Genomic DNA, 15,137 nt, shown 5'->3' with positions numbered 1-15,137 from the left:
TTGTATCCCGCAGTGGTATAATATTGAGGCTAACATCACTACAGACAATGGAAGCACAATGGTGTAAATGACTTTGGAATTAGACCCAATGAGTGACATTAACCTACAGTCAAACAAACAAGCACCACCCTCCTCAAAAAAAAAACCCCAAAACAAACAAACAAAAAACAATTAAGGCTGGATCTGCTGAAGGTTCTTTCCTTGAAATCACCTGGTGACAAGAGCTTTGCCTCAGACCACTTCTGCTGCCTTCACTTCATCAGACTATAGAAAATGCAATACTTTGCAGCTGCAGGTGACTGAATTAGTGTGGAATGAAATATAGGAAGAAGGAGAATGTAGTTAATTGAAGTAGAATCATTCAGACCATTGTGCTGCACCAGAAAAGTTACATTAGTAGGTGAGTCGGGAGTGGAGCAGCATTTTGGATTATAAGGAGAGGAGATTATAAACCACATCCTTGAGTCAGATGACCACCACTCTAGCAACACAAAGCTTTAACACTACCATAACTGGGCATCTGGAGATTCCTCTGGCATAGGATAATGCCAGGATGGCATAAAGTCAGCCTACCCTGTCACAGTAAGTCACTTTGAAGGTGAGAGGGACATGGCTGAACCATGCTGTGTTCCAGCAATCCTCAGTTGGTTCAATGTCTGACAGGGGGCCATTGCAGGATGCCGTATATTAGAACTGCCATGAAGTTGCTTTAATTTACACCAGGGACCAAACTGGCCACTTGGCTGCCCTACTGAAGGTACATTATGCAGGCATCATTGCCCGAGCCTGAGGTCTTTGACCAAGCATAACTCAGCCTGACCCAGAGATCAGGTCCTATAATCACTAGATTTGGACAAAAATGGATCGAATAAGATACCACAATTCACCTCAAATTCAAAACGAATAAGTAAAAATAAATTCAGTCACTATTTAAAACAAAAAAAAAATTCACATTATGCCTTTGCAATTCCTGGGAATGCAGGGCAAATTACCTTGAGATGGGCTATGACTGTGGTCTTCAAAATACTGATTCAACTCTGCTGAGATACCAGTAGTATTAATTATACCTTTTTTTCGTGTGTCTTCGGTCACAATTTAATCCCCCCCTTGCATTTTGATTCCATTCAACTGAGTTTAACTGTTCTCTTGTGCACGCAGGTATTTTTCCATGTTAATTCTGATCCAGTTGAAACAAAGAAAAGGAAAATTTTCAAGCAAGTTATAGTACTGTTATGTCTTTTTCATTTTGGTTGGTGTAGAGAAAGTGAGTGGATGAAGAACGTGGCAGCTCAAAGACAATGCAGTCTTATTCAGCAAGGACTAGATTTTTAAAGATATTTAGGCATCAGAAGTTAAGTGCCTAAAGTACTTTTGAAAATCCCACTAGGCACCTATCTACATATTTAGGTCCTTAAATGCCATTGAAAATCTACCCCTAAAGGGGCAGACACCTTGGCATGGGAACAGAGAAACACAGGGCAGAGGATTGGAAAGAACCTCCTGGATCATCAAATCCCCTCCCATGAATGCAAGTAGCAGCCCAATCATATAATCCCATTCACAAATTTATCAAGCTCCTTCTTTAAGCTAGCTAGATTGTTTGCCCCCCACTACTCCTAAAGGGAGGCTGTTCCAGATCCTCCTGCTCCTCTGATGCTTCTTTGAATCTTCTTTGAATCCTTCTTTGAAACCTTCTTTGAATCTTCTAAAGCCTAAATTTACTCATGGCTGGTTTACTCCCATTTGTTCCTGTGCCAGCATTGTCCTTTAGCTTAAATAGCTCTTCTCCCTTCCTAGTGGTTATCTTCCTGATGTATTTATAGAGACCAATCATATTTCCTCTCAGCCTTCATTTTACTAGGCTCCTGTATCCACAATTGGTCCCACTGACTTCAGTGGGGCTTATGGAATAATATACCTTGGAGTGATTAATGGGATCAGAATCTGGCCTAAAAAAGCTACATCACATCACCTATTTTGGCAATATATTAGCCTCACAAAGATAAAAAGCACAGGAGGGTAAAACATTGGTCCAAAGCTCTCATTAATGGGTATGGCTACACCGTGCCTGGGAGTGTGCTTTCCAACACAGCTAGGAACATGCTAGCTCTGCTCGAGCTAGCACACTAGAAATAGCTCTGTGGCCACAGCAGCATGGGCAGCAGCTTGGGCTAGCTGTCCAAGCATGGATCAGGGGTATTGTACTTGTGCAACTGGTCCAAGGTGCTACCAGCGCTGCTGCAGCATCCCTGCTATTTTTAGTGCCGGTCTGTCTACCTGTGCTGGGAAGCACCTTCCCAGCTGCTGTGTAGACTTATCTTGAGTAACAGCTTACAGACTCTAAGTGACATATTTCCATCAAGGGTCAGAGTATAGAATTCTTGTTTTGTTTTGTTTTGTTTTTCTGAGGAGAGGGAGTATGGCATATGAGGACTGGGAATGTGTGTGAAATAATGGAATTTGGCGAGGGAAGAGTAGAGACCGGATGATTTTTTTTTTTTTTGGAGGGGGCAGGAAAGATTATGGAACTGATAGATTTGGACTGGGGAAACAGGAGTGTTTTACTCAGGGAATGACAAATGTGACGCTGACTGAGGCAGTACATTTTTGAGGGGTCAAGGGTTTCCTGCAAAAAAATCATTTTCGCCTCCCCAAATGTGTGGGGACTATTTTGCTTCCTTTCTTCCCACAGCGTAGCGGGAGAAACAGAAGGCCATATTTTTCTGTCAGTTTAGATTTTTCTAGTGTGTGTGTGATTAATGACAAAAGAAGCCCTCAGCATTTTATCCAATGTCCTCTTCCTCCTCCCCTGGGTGTGTAAACTGCTCCAAAACATAGCCTGTAGGTAAACATGCTCATTTACAATGACTTGTCAACTTTACTGGTAGCCAGACAGATCCTTCCTTCAGTTACAGTCATCAGCTTTAGTGGCCTGGAAGCAGACACTCCAAAAATGGCAGCTAAAATACCCTAAAATTCTTGAGAATTGCTTCTGATTAAATCCATGTGCCCCCCACATTGTACCTCTTTGAAACTAGTCAATAACCAGTATCACAGGGCACTGCCCAAGTGCACGTTATGACTAACAACAAGCATGGATGAGTGTTTTTTCTCACTCTGCAGTGGTGAAAAAGAAACGGAAAGTGAATATGGTTTGAAAAAATACATCAGCCCATGATTACACTGGAAAAAAATATGATAGTGTTAAGGAAAAACTATTAAAGGAAAACTAGAATTCTCGCTGTCACATCACATCACTGATCAATCAAACCGAGATTGATGTTAGCATATTAGGAGACAGACAAATCAAACTGCCTGAATGTTCAAAGTAGAACTCGTCTGAACATTTCCAATGAAGTGATTTTGAAATATTCTCTTTTGTGAAAGCTGAATCATTTTGTGGAAATATATTGATTCTGATAAAGCTTTCTTCCAGAAAACTTCTGAGGTCCAGGGTTCTCTGGTCACTTGTAATGAGAAAAAGCAGAACTGAAAAAAGCTTTTAGAGTGGGAAATGGATGTTTTGACACAATTCCCTTTTTCAAAAACATTCAAAGGTGCTTGTGAAATGGAATTGTCCTCTGGTTGGTTCTAGTTCAAAGCTTTAAAAAAAAATTACCATCACTGTTCAACACTCACCTTTCTCTCTGTATTATAGCACTTTCTTAAGTTGTGCATTTTTGATGGAGGGTTGTCTCAGTTGTCTATAAAAAGGACTATATATGAACTAACTATTACACATATTTGCATAAAGTCATCAAACTAGTGCACTGAATACTAATAAAATAAGGACTAGATCCTTGGCTAATGTAAATCAGCATCAGTGATGTCACTCTCTGAGAATCTGACCATAAGATTTCTGCAAGCCTTAATTGTGGCCATATTCTCCTCATCTTGCCAATAACAAAGAGACTCATCATTTTGTTTGGCGTTAGATGCTCCTATACTCCCTCTTCCTTAGCCTCCAGCACAATTTAGCAACATAGGATTTAGCATACTAGATAAGGCCATGGGTTCATCTCATATGGCATACTGCCTTCATGATGGTGAATACCTGCCAATGTCACTATGAAACCAAAACACTGGCAGCAATTCAAAAGGAACTGGGAAAAATCATGAAAATTCATTCATCCTATGGGAGCAGAATCAAAAGTTTTGCTTTAGTAGTGATCACAAATTTCTTTGCAAAGCCACCAACCCCACTACTGGTGCACAAAAACATCAACATTGTTAAAGCTTCTTGCCAAGGGGTTAGTGCAATTCTTCTGAACTATTCTACTGCAAACAGAAAGAAGAAAATCTCCAGAAAAACCACTCCTGGAAAGCTAGCCACAAACCCAGCTTTCCATCTAGCAGAAGAGTAAACATCTCCATCTGCACAGCGTATCTTTCCCTAGCAGCCAAATGTACACTTCAGCTAATCAAATGATTACATGAAAAGATGGAACACGTGAGTTGACTGCTTTTTGTCCTCTCTTAACAAACCAAACTGACCCCTAGCCTCTCACATCCATTTCTGCCTATCAGTATTCTCAACCTGTCAGAAAATTCTGATTAATCAGATACAACTGGGGAAAATCCTCTGCTACCACTCATGCAGCTTAGCAGGAGGAAAAATGAACTCTAATGCCTGCACATTCCACAACAAGACAGTCCTCTTCACGCTCTACAAAATGGCACCACATTGCTTCCTCCACCCTCATTACCATATGGACTACAAGTAAGCAGCATACTTGATATCTACTGTGCAGAACTCAGTTTATGAGCCTCTGTGAGAGACATTTTCAAAACAAATACCACAGTTGGTAACTAATGGATAGAGTGCAATTTATGAGCTTCTGGGGATGGCATTTTCAAAAGACTGCATGAACAGATTGCACTGTTTACTATATGTACAATTTATCATATCATACTTGTTCACAGCCCTCTCTCTCTTCCTGCCTCTGCCTCACACCAGTAATTTCCTATTCATTCATAGGGCATAGTTTGAGTTAATTTCTTAACAAGGCCATTCCAAAAGAGGCAGCTTCATGGCTTAGTACTGGCTATGTAGAAATCCTCTTGCTCCGATGCATAAACCAATTGCTAGAAGACATAGAAGAAATACTTGCCCCCCAGTCCCTTAGTGAATCTCAGCACAATTCTAGGGTTTTCCTGCTTTCCTCTGAATCATCCAGAACTGGGCAAGATTGGAAATAGCTTACAGGAAAACAATAGTTAAACATGGCAACCCCTATAATATATTCTTATGTTCCTTTTCAGATAGTGGTTATGAAGAAAAAAATGCTACAAGACATGCTGTCTAAGTCAATCACATTGCAAGGTTGTTGTATAGTTACTGAAGCTAACTACAATATTTTCCAAATCAAGCAATTTCCTGCACTCTGGTTCTGGGTGTCTGATTTGCATAATTGCTATACAGTTATTTCCCAGTAGTTGTATATCTATACTCTGATTGGCTATTAATGGCTGTCAGAATTCATGGATCTGCATAAACACAATGTGTGGTTATTTCTCAATAACTATATGATGAATATGCAAACCTCTTCTTTGACTGGTGGTAACAATTCCACCGCTATCATTGTTTATTCAGAATGATCAAGTGATCTCCCACTAGGAAATGCGCAGCCTCAGGTTCTGAACCCCTTCAGCTGAAGCCAATGATTTGAATATGTATATTAAAGAGAAGAAAAAAATGCAAGGAAGGAAAGTGAGTGGTGCTGTGAAAATGCTAAAAAGGATCTCTTTTAAAAAAGATTATCCTCTGCCTTTTTGCATTTCTCCCCTTCAGACTTAACCCTGCTGTTCATCCCTACTCACCTCTTCTTGCTTTCTCTCCTTCATTCATGCCCTGCCTAATATCTGCGCTGCAAATTCTGCAGGGCAGCGTCCTTGCCTAATTGTATGTTCTGTGATATGTCTAGTGCAGCCTTTTGGACATGGTAAAATCATCATGATAAATAATTGCAATATTATTGCCTCAATATTGCAGATATCCTCTTCCCATGAAAAAGCTGAACATTTACCAACTAAGATGTTGATCCTGCAAGAAATTCTTTGTGGACAGATTTCCTTGCAGGACTGGGGATTAAATATGGCTATTGATAGATACGTATGTATGTTATATTATAAGCAAGGCTGGGAGCATCACCTATTATTAAGGTTACCCGATACTTCCCATTATAGCATGTTTTCAGTTGCTTATATCTTTGTCAAATTTTAATTGTTTGGGCTGAAATTTTCCAGGTTAAGAGTCTGCCTCAGGCTGGAATTTTTGGGGAAATGTTCAGCTCAAACAGTTCAGCCATTTCCAAGGATGAAGCTAATGAAAAATACATTGTTTTAGCCCATGTTAAAAAAATTCTAGTGACCTTTTCTTTGAGACACTTTAGCACCTCCATGCTTTAAGCATTGATTTGGGCATTTGAGTATTGGGACTTGACATTTCACAGCATGTGACCTTTTCTGTCAGGCATGTGCTTTTTGTTATCTCTGTGAAAATCTGTGATTTCGGTGACCTCCATGACAGACTTGCAGTCTTAGCTATAAGGCCTTTGAAATAATGTAGTTAGTCCATGCTCAGTAGAGACTTTCTACATTCCCCAAAAATTCCATTCACACTAAGCATGCTCCAGCCAAGGGCTGAGCAGGATTTTTCCTGCAATTACAGCTCCGGCTTCTGTGAGCCATATCATGGCTAGGCACCAGAACTGAAAGCAGGGAGCCTATCTGCGGGTGCCCAGATGACAATGTCATTCTACACTCCAGGTCAGAGAAATATTTAAATACACTCTTCACGTAACACATATCCACTTGATACATATTTTTACGATATACCCTCTGGAATTCCAATAGAATAAGTTAACAAATTAATTCCTCTGTGGTACCAGTGGAAGAGTTACAACACTGATTTGTCACTCCACTAATCAGCTATTTTAAAGACTTTCCAACTGTCTAACTTTTTGAAATATATGGTTCCAGAAATACGCACCCACACAATTTTAATGAGATACAGTACATACCATATATGGTGCTAGCCACACACATCTTTAACATTAAGTTAAAGCTACGGCATTCCATTTTATTCAATTATCTGTTTAAAGTCTCCTCCATTCTATTACATGGGTGTATATGCACAGTGCAAAATAGCATGATATAACAACCAATTATTCATCCTAAAGTGGAAAGGAAAACAGCTTTTCTCAGAAAGATATTCTACTATCGGTCAGGATAATAGGCAATAAGATCTTGGCAAATAGTTTTTGAGACATCTGGTTACAAAAAATTAATAATTTGGAAAAACGTGGATAACTTTAGTCAGCTCAGCTACCCTACCTTAAATCCTGTTATTCGCTTTTACATGTGATCCAGCAGCTGGGGAAACTGAGAAAGTTTACAAAATATAATGCACGTGACAAAAATGACCTTTTCCTTAATTGCTATAATGGATGCCACAGAAGCCTCACTCACTAACTTAATGACAGAAGGAGTCAAGTAGAATCCAAATTGATTAAATATATATACACCTCATTGACAGGCACCAGATGGCACCAAATAGATACATATAATGATAATAAACTCAAAATCACCATAATACACATGGTGTGTTATCTGGAATATAGAGTATACTGCATGTGGAAAGTAGGTAGGATCTGGAGACATAGTGGATGGCTGGTGATAGACTCTTATCTACAAATTTCTAAACCCTAAAAATATTTAATAGTTACTTTTAGTTTAATCAAATGTTCTTATGTTGCTTTTTGAGTATGATTCTGAAGTTAAATTTTAGTTCCAACCTCGCCATAAAACATATTATCCCCTTGTCAAATAGTAAAAAGATATTGATACATGAATACTTCTATAAATAACAGCTGCATGCTTTTAACTATAATTCTCAAGCGATAGTCATTGCTATTTGCAAGTATCCAGACACTTCCATGTATTAATGAAAATCCTGAATGTTCCATGAGCTTTAGCAATATAGTGGAAATGGATTAATCCTTGTGCACTATTTATGTTTCTCCTTTTTAAATGGTTTCAGTCATTCAGTCAAGGAGAGGAAATAGTGTTAGGGCCGAAATCCTGGCCCCATTGACCTCAGTGAAGCCATAGGGTTTATGGCAGCATGTAGAAGTACAGACACTGCAGGCACAGCTAGCATGGGCATAAACAGCAGTGTAGAGGGAGAGACACAGCTTAGATGAGTAAAGTACCCTACATGCCTGAACCCTAGGATATATATCCTACGACTCTGTAGGCCCAAGCAGTGCCTCCAACATCTACCTTGATATTTTTTAGTAGTGTAGTATTCCACTGCTAACCTGCTGCCACAGTTTTTCCCAGCACAGAACAAATTTTCGGGGTGGGGAAAGGCTCTGGCAGTGGGAGGCAGCAAGGAGGCTCTGGCAGCAGGGAAAGGCTCCTGCAGGTTACTGAGCCTTTCACTGCAGCATGAAGCTATGAACTGCAATGAAAAGTGTGGACGCAGTCTGACTTTCACTGAGGCATGTAACTACATGTGCCATGCCTGTACTCTAGACACTGCCGTAAGTATAGACAGAGCCTAGGTGACCAAACACATAAGGAGGAATGAAAAGCAAGTTGCAAATAGTCAAAGCTAACAGGTTGTAAACAACCCAGTCTGAAAACAATTCATTTAAACCATATGGTAAATATAACAAATTAACAAAAATACGCTAAAATATCAAGCCACAATTTAAGAGGGAGATTTTCAAAGACACATTTGGGAGTTGACTTTTCAGGGTTATTGGGGACTTAACTGCCCTTTGTGTTTTTGAAAATCTCTTCCTAAGTACTTAAAATAAGGATTTTGGTGGCTAATTTTAGGCATTTGAGTGGGAAAACCTAAGCATATGGTAATGAATTTTCAGCCAGGCCTCCGTGTAGCCTCCAGTTGTACATGTGGAAAATATGCACACATATTCATGTGCTTTTATAGATGCAAATACCTGCAATAAAAAAAAATTTACATATTCTCTTTAACTTGACTAATTCTTAAAAAGAAAGAAAACATTTGCATTTGAAGAAACCTAATGCTAATGGCTTCTTTGGGTGCCAATGCATGTGAATAAAGTATTAGTCTATTTAAAGGGCCAAAAGAAGAACAGAAGAACAGCCATACTGGGTCAGACCACTGGGCCATCTAGCTTAGTATCCTGTCTTCCAACAGTGGCCAATGCCAGGTGCTTCAGAGGGAATTAACAGAACAAGTGATCAACAAGTGATGCATTCCCTGTCGTCCACTAATAGCTATTGATGGATCTATACTCCATGAACGTATCTAGTTCTTTTTTGAACTCTGTTCTAGTTTTGGCCTTCACAACATCTGCTGGCAAAAAGTTCTATGGGTTGACTGTGCGTTGTGTGTAGAAATACTTCCTTTTGTTTGTTTTAAACCTCCTGCCTATTAATTTAATTGGGTGACCCCTGGTTTTTGTGTTATTCACTTTCTTCACACCATTCACGATTGTATAAACCTCTATCATATCCTCTCTTAGCTGTCTCTTTTCCAAGCTGAAAAGTCCCTGTCTTTTAATCTCTTTTCACACAGAAGCTGTTCTACATCCTTAATCATTTTGTTGCCCTTCTCTGTATCCTTTGCAATTTGAATAGATCTTTTTTGAGAGGGGGTAACCAGAACTGCAGGCAGTGTTCAAGGTATGAATTGGTATAGTAGCATAATGATATTTTCTGTCATTATCTATCCCTTTCCTAATGATGCCTAACATTCCATTAGATTTTTGTTTGTTTTTTGACTGCCCCAGCATATTGAGTGGATGTTTTCAGAGAACTGTGCACAATGAGCCCAAGATTTTTTTCTTGAGTGATAGCAGCTAATTTAGATTTCACCATTTTGTATGTATAGGTGGGACTATGTTTTCCAATGTGCATTACTTTGCATTTATCAACACTGAATTTCATCTGCCATTCTGTTGCCCAGTCCTCCAGCTTTGTGAGATCCCTTTGTAACTGCTTTGGACTTAATTATCTTGAGTAATTTTGTATTGTCTCCACATTTTGCCATTTCACCGTTTACCCCTTTTTCTGGATCATTTATGAATATGTTGAACAGCTCTTGTCTCAGTACAGATCCCTGGAGGACCCCACTATTTGCATCTCTCCATTCTGAAATTGACCATTTATGCCTACCCTTTGTTTTCTGTCTTTTAACTAGTTACCAATCCATGAGAGGACTTTCCCTCTTACCCCATGGCAGCTACTTTGCTTAAGAGCCTTTTGCGAGGGATCTTGTAAGAGGCTTTCTGAAAGTCCATGTTCACATGCCAATGTTTGCATTTGCAATGTGGAGGCTCGCGTTTGTGCAGGAGGAAATTTATATGCCCACAAATGGAGGCACATGGCTGGAAATCCAGGCCACAATCTCTGCTAAAATGCCTTGCAATGTTTATAAACACCTCATATTTTTGGGCAGATTCGCACCTTTTGTGTCTGTGAAACATTTCGTAACTACTTCAAAGTATGCAAACTGATTCATAGATTTTAGTGTTTGCAGAGCCCACCCACAGGGTTTCTATCGGGTATGTTGGGATGTGCTGTTTGCATGAGTGAATGTGGGTGTTGTGGATTATGGAATACAAGTCTGAGTTCTTCTCTAAGACGAGGTACAAAAAGCTTCAAACTGACAGGAGGATTGTTTTGCCAAAGACAGCGGAAGTTCAAAAACTCTCTCAGGATAGGAACTTACAACCTGATCTATGGCTTCCCATCCAAATGTTACGGTGCACAGATCACTACCTATCATGCTGACCAACTGTGTCTCATTGTACTCCCCCACCTGTCTGTATCCATTGGTTGTCTCTTGTCGTACTGCTAGATTGTAAACCTTCTAGGGCAGGGACCATCCTTTAGGTCTGTGTTTTTACAGTGCCTAGCACAATGTGGCCCTGGCCTATGGCTGGGACTCCTATTCACTGTGGTAATACAAATACTACATGATAATAGAAAACATAACACATGCACAAAAGGAAATCCTAACTTCATCCTGCTATATCATGAATTCCTGTCATCAGGCCATATGATTACCAACCTAAGTATCTATCATTATTAAAAGGCAATACTGGGCCCAGGTAGCCCCACCCCTCTGGGCCTGGCAAGCCCACTGCAATTGGAAGAGAGGGTTAAAAGAAGCTCAGAAGTCCAGGCAAAGGGTAGTGGACAGGCTGCGAGAGAGATGAATCCTTCCCTGGGAAGTCAGCCTGAAGGCAGAACCTGCAAGGGGACCACAAAGCAGATAAAGTCCCAGGCCATGCCTTCTCCAACCACCCTGCCCCCCTTTGAAACCTGCAAGGCCCTGCTCATTTAGACTTTCTGTTAAATGACTGACTGGACTTTAGGGGCCATACCCCAGGAGCACATAAGTAGGCAGTAGCCAAGGCTGGCAGGCTTTGACTTTCTGCAGGGATGACTCTTCAAGTGTTACTTCCCAGAGGGCCCTGGATCAGGACCTGATGGAAAGGAAAAGCCTGGGGCCCCAATACCATGCCCCATCTTAAGAGAAAAGGCCCAGATGTGGGTAGAGGCTCCAAATATTTTTGACTTAGGATCAGGCATCTCTGTCACCTCTAACAGAAACACAAGGGTATGGTGGTCAGGTATGCTAACTGGTAAGCAACCTGGCCCTCTGAGAGCCTATCACATGGTCCTAGTTCACAGATGAGGAATTAAGGCCTTCAAAGTTTAAGTAACTTGATGGAGAGTGGGGTATTGAACCTAAAGCTGCTAATTCCTAGTCTAGTACCTTAACCACAAGACCATTCCTCCCCTTTAAATTGTCTCCTCATACCCTGTGAGTTATGCAATAGGGTGAGAAATAATGGAAAAGAGGCAAGCTTAAAATGAATCTAATTTCCATCCATTTATGCTGAGATAAAGCCATTATTCTATACACAGCTGGGTAAGGACCCAACATACTGTATTCTTTCACCAAAAATAACATTGAATTCCTATTATTTTATTGACAAAAAAATTATACTTTTTACTTATCATCTGCAATTATATCCATAGCAAGTACCAGATACTGTAATTACATGATATTGTATGCATTGCCTATGAAAGGGCTCCAATCATTTCAATTCACTATGCACTAAGATAGCACCTATAATATAAGGAAATTGGAATAGACAGAAATAGAATAGACTCTTACATCTATTTATAGAGTGGTTTTCATTCCAAAGGATCCCTAAGAATCTGACAAATTGCAATTTCCACCCTACCCTGCCTCAACAGGGCTTTACAATGGGTCTGGCATGGAGGATGTAGGCCACCTAAAGGAGGATGGCTTAGTGCAGTCAAGGGGAGGTAGAGACGGACACACTTCAAAGCCTCTTTCAATTTATTCTAAAAAAGGTTTTCTATATAATGATGCATCCTTTGAAGGATGATGGGGAAAAAGAACAGTTTGCCTTCACTCCTGTGAGAACAGGTTGAGGGCCTATCGCTATGCACGCAGACAAGGCTGAGGTTCTAACCATGAAGACCAGGGGTCACGCTGACCATACCTCACAGTCACTGAAGTGGTAGATGGTCTCCACATCAAAGGTGAAATCCTGACTCCATTAAAGTCAATGAGAGTGTTGCCATTGATTTCAATGGGACCAGGATTTCACCCCTACTGTTCTCTTCCTATTAGGTTGCAATTCTGCATGAAGCAGGATTTTGCCCTAATACATCCAGGAATCATTTCATCAATGAAATGGCAGAATTATCTAAAATAAAATTAAAGTTCAAAGGAAAAGCCCAATTTCAAATTGCATATTTTCTCCAAAGCCATTCACCTCGTGACGTTGCACTCTACATGATTTTATGAAAATATGCTAATGTAACTGGAATATGCTTCATGCAAAAGGTATCTTGTAAGGTATCATTACAAAGCTTATAATCTACTGAGTGTGGTCATCCTATTTGTATAAATGTACCACTCTTATATCTGAAACTAGAAATATGAAATATAACTCTGAGGGCCTATTGTAAGTATGCAAAGTGTGGGCCATTAATGGTAGTTTGGAATCTTGATGACTCCCATTAAACAGGACAATTGACTTCAGATGGCTCTGTTTTATTTGTACATCTTCCTGTACACATGCGTGCTGGCAAGTGGGTAACGAAGTCTTACAGTGACATGTGATCATGTCACCTGAACTAGAATCCATCTTTAACCTGGTGTCTTTCCACCGAGAAGGAGGGGGTGGGAGCCCAAGGAGGGAGAAAGGATTCCCACCTTATGCAAAAGATATAGAAATGGACGGAAGAGCTGTCATAACCTTAGTCCCAGATTTGGACCTTAGCGTCCAAAATATGGGGGTTAGCATGAAAACCTCCAAGCTTAGCTACCAGCTTGGACCTGGTAGCTGCTGCCACCACCCAAAAAATTAGAGTGTTTTGGGGCACTCTGGTCCCTCTGAAAAAACCTTCCCTGGGGACCCCAAGACCCAAATCCCTTGAGTCTCACAACCAAGGGAAATAATCCTTTTTCCCTTCCCCCCTCCAGGTGCTCCTGGAGAGATACACAGACACAAGCTCTGTGAAACTACACAGAGGGACTCCCCCTCTCCGTTCCCAATCCTGGAAACAAAAGTACTTTCCTATTTCCCCAGAGGGAATGCAAAATCAGGCTAGCGATCCAACACACAAATCTCCCCTTGATTTCTTCCTCCCACCAATTCCCTGGTGAGTACAGACTCAATTTCCCTGAAGTAAAGAAAAACTCCAACAGGTCTTAAAAGAAAGCTTTATATAAAAAGAAAGAAAAATAAGTACAAATGTTCTCTCTGTATTAAGATGATACAACACAGGGTCAATTGCTTAAAAGAATATTGAATAAACAGCCTTATTTCAAAAGAATACAAATCAAAGCACTCCAGCACTTATATTCATGCAAATACCAAAGAAAAGAAACCATATAACTTACTAGCTGATCTCTTTGTCCTTACACTTAGAAACAGAAGACTAGAAAGTAGAACTACTTCTCCAAAGCTCAGAGAAAGCAGGCAGACGGAAAACAAAGACAAAAGACTCAGACACTCAATTCCCTCCACCCAAAGTTGAAAAAATCCGGTTTCCTGATTGGTCCTCTGGTCAGGTGCTTCAGGTGAAAGAGACATTAACCCTTAGCTATCTGTTTATGACAGAGCCATCATGAACAGCCGTCATGAGGAATCCCCTAGCTACCACTTGAGCTAGAACTAGGGCTGTACCAGGGGAAAGGACTGTGCCCAGACTAGGAAGGCGTCCAGTCTGTGAAAGAGACTTATTGAAACATCTCTCAGGGTAAGATTTTTATCTGTACTCAGTTGTATTACTATATTAGGCTAAGATTTGCATGTTTTATTTTATTTCAGTTGGTAATTCACTTTGTTCTGTCTGTTACTACTTGGAGCCACTTAAATCCTACTTTCTGTATTTAATAAAATCACTTTTTACGTATTAATTAACCCAGAGTATGTATTAATACCTGGGAGGAGGGGGACAGCTATGCATCTCTCTCTATCAGTGTTATAGAGGGTGAACAATTTATGAGTTTACCCTGCATAAGCTTTATACAGTGTAAAATGGATTTATCTGGGGGTTAGACCCCATTGGGAGTTGGACATCTGAGTATTAAAGACAAGAACACTTCTGTAAGCTGCTTTCAATTAAGCCTACAGCTGTTAGGGCACATGTGGTTCAGACCCTGGATCTGGGTTTGCAGCAGGCTAGTGGGTCTGGCTCAAACCAGGCAGGACACTGAAGTCCTAAGCTGCCAGGGCAGGAAAGCAGGGAGCAGGAAACATCTGAGAGTTAAAGAGAAGAACACTTCGTAAGCTGCTTTCAATTACGTCTGCAGCCAGGGATGGCTCTAGGGATTTTGCTGCCCCAAGCACGGCAGGCAGACTGCCTCCAGTGGTTTGCCTGTGGAGGGTCCGCTGTGGAAGGTCCACTGAAGACACGGGACCAGCAGACCCTCCGCAGGCAAACCGCTGAGGGCAGCCTGCTTGCCGCCCTCACAGCACCGGCAGAGGGCCCCCCGCGGCATGCCGCCCCAAGCACGCGCTTGGCATGCTGGTGGCTGGAGCTGCCCCTGTCTGCAGCTTTGGGGCAAGTAATTCAGACCTTGGGTC

At 40.9% G+C, this 15,137-nt stretch overlaps 1 protein-coding gene across 1 annotated transcript in view; it reads right to left on the bottom strand.

Moving 5' to 3' along the window:
• The window catches only part of TRPC4 (transient receptor potential cation channel subfamily C member 4), a 195,085-nt gene that overhangs the window by 105,713 nt on the left and 74,235 nt on the right, over nt 1–15,137 (bottom strand). The window lies entirely within an intron of this gene.

Source organism: Gopherus flavomarginatus, chromosome 1 (genome assembly GCF_025201925.1).
Source record: "Gopherus flavomarginatus isolate rGopFla2 chromosome 1, rGopFla2.mat.asm, whole genome shotgun sequence".
NCBI classification, from domain to species: domain Eukaryota; kingdom Metazoa; phylum Chordata; order Testudines; family Testudinidae; genus Gopherus; species Gopherus flavomarginatus.
This window is presented reverse-complemented; position numbering and strand designations above follow the sequence as displayed.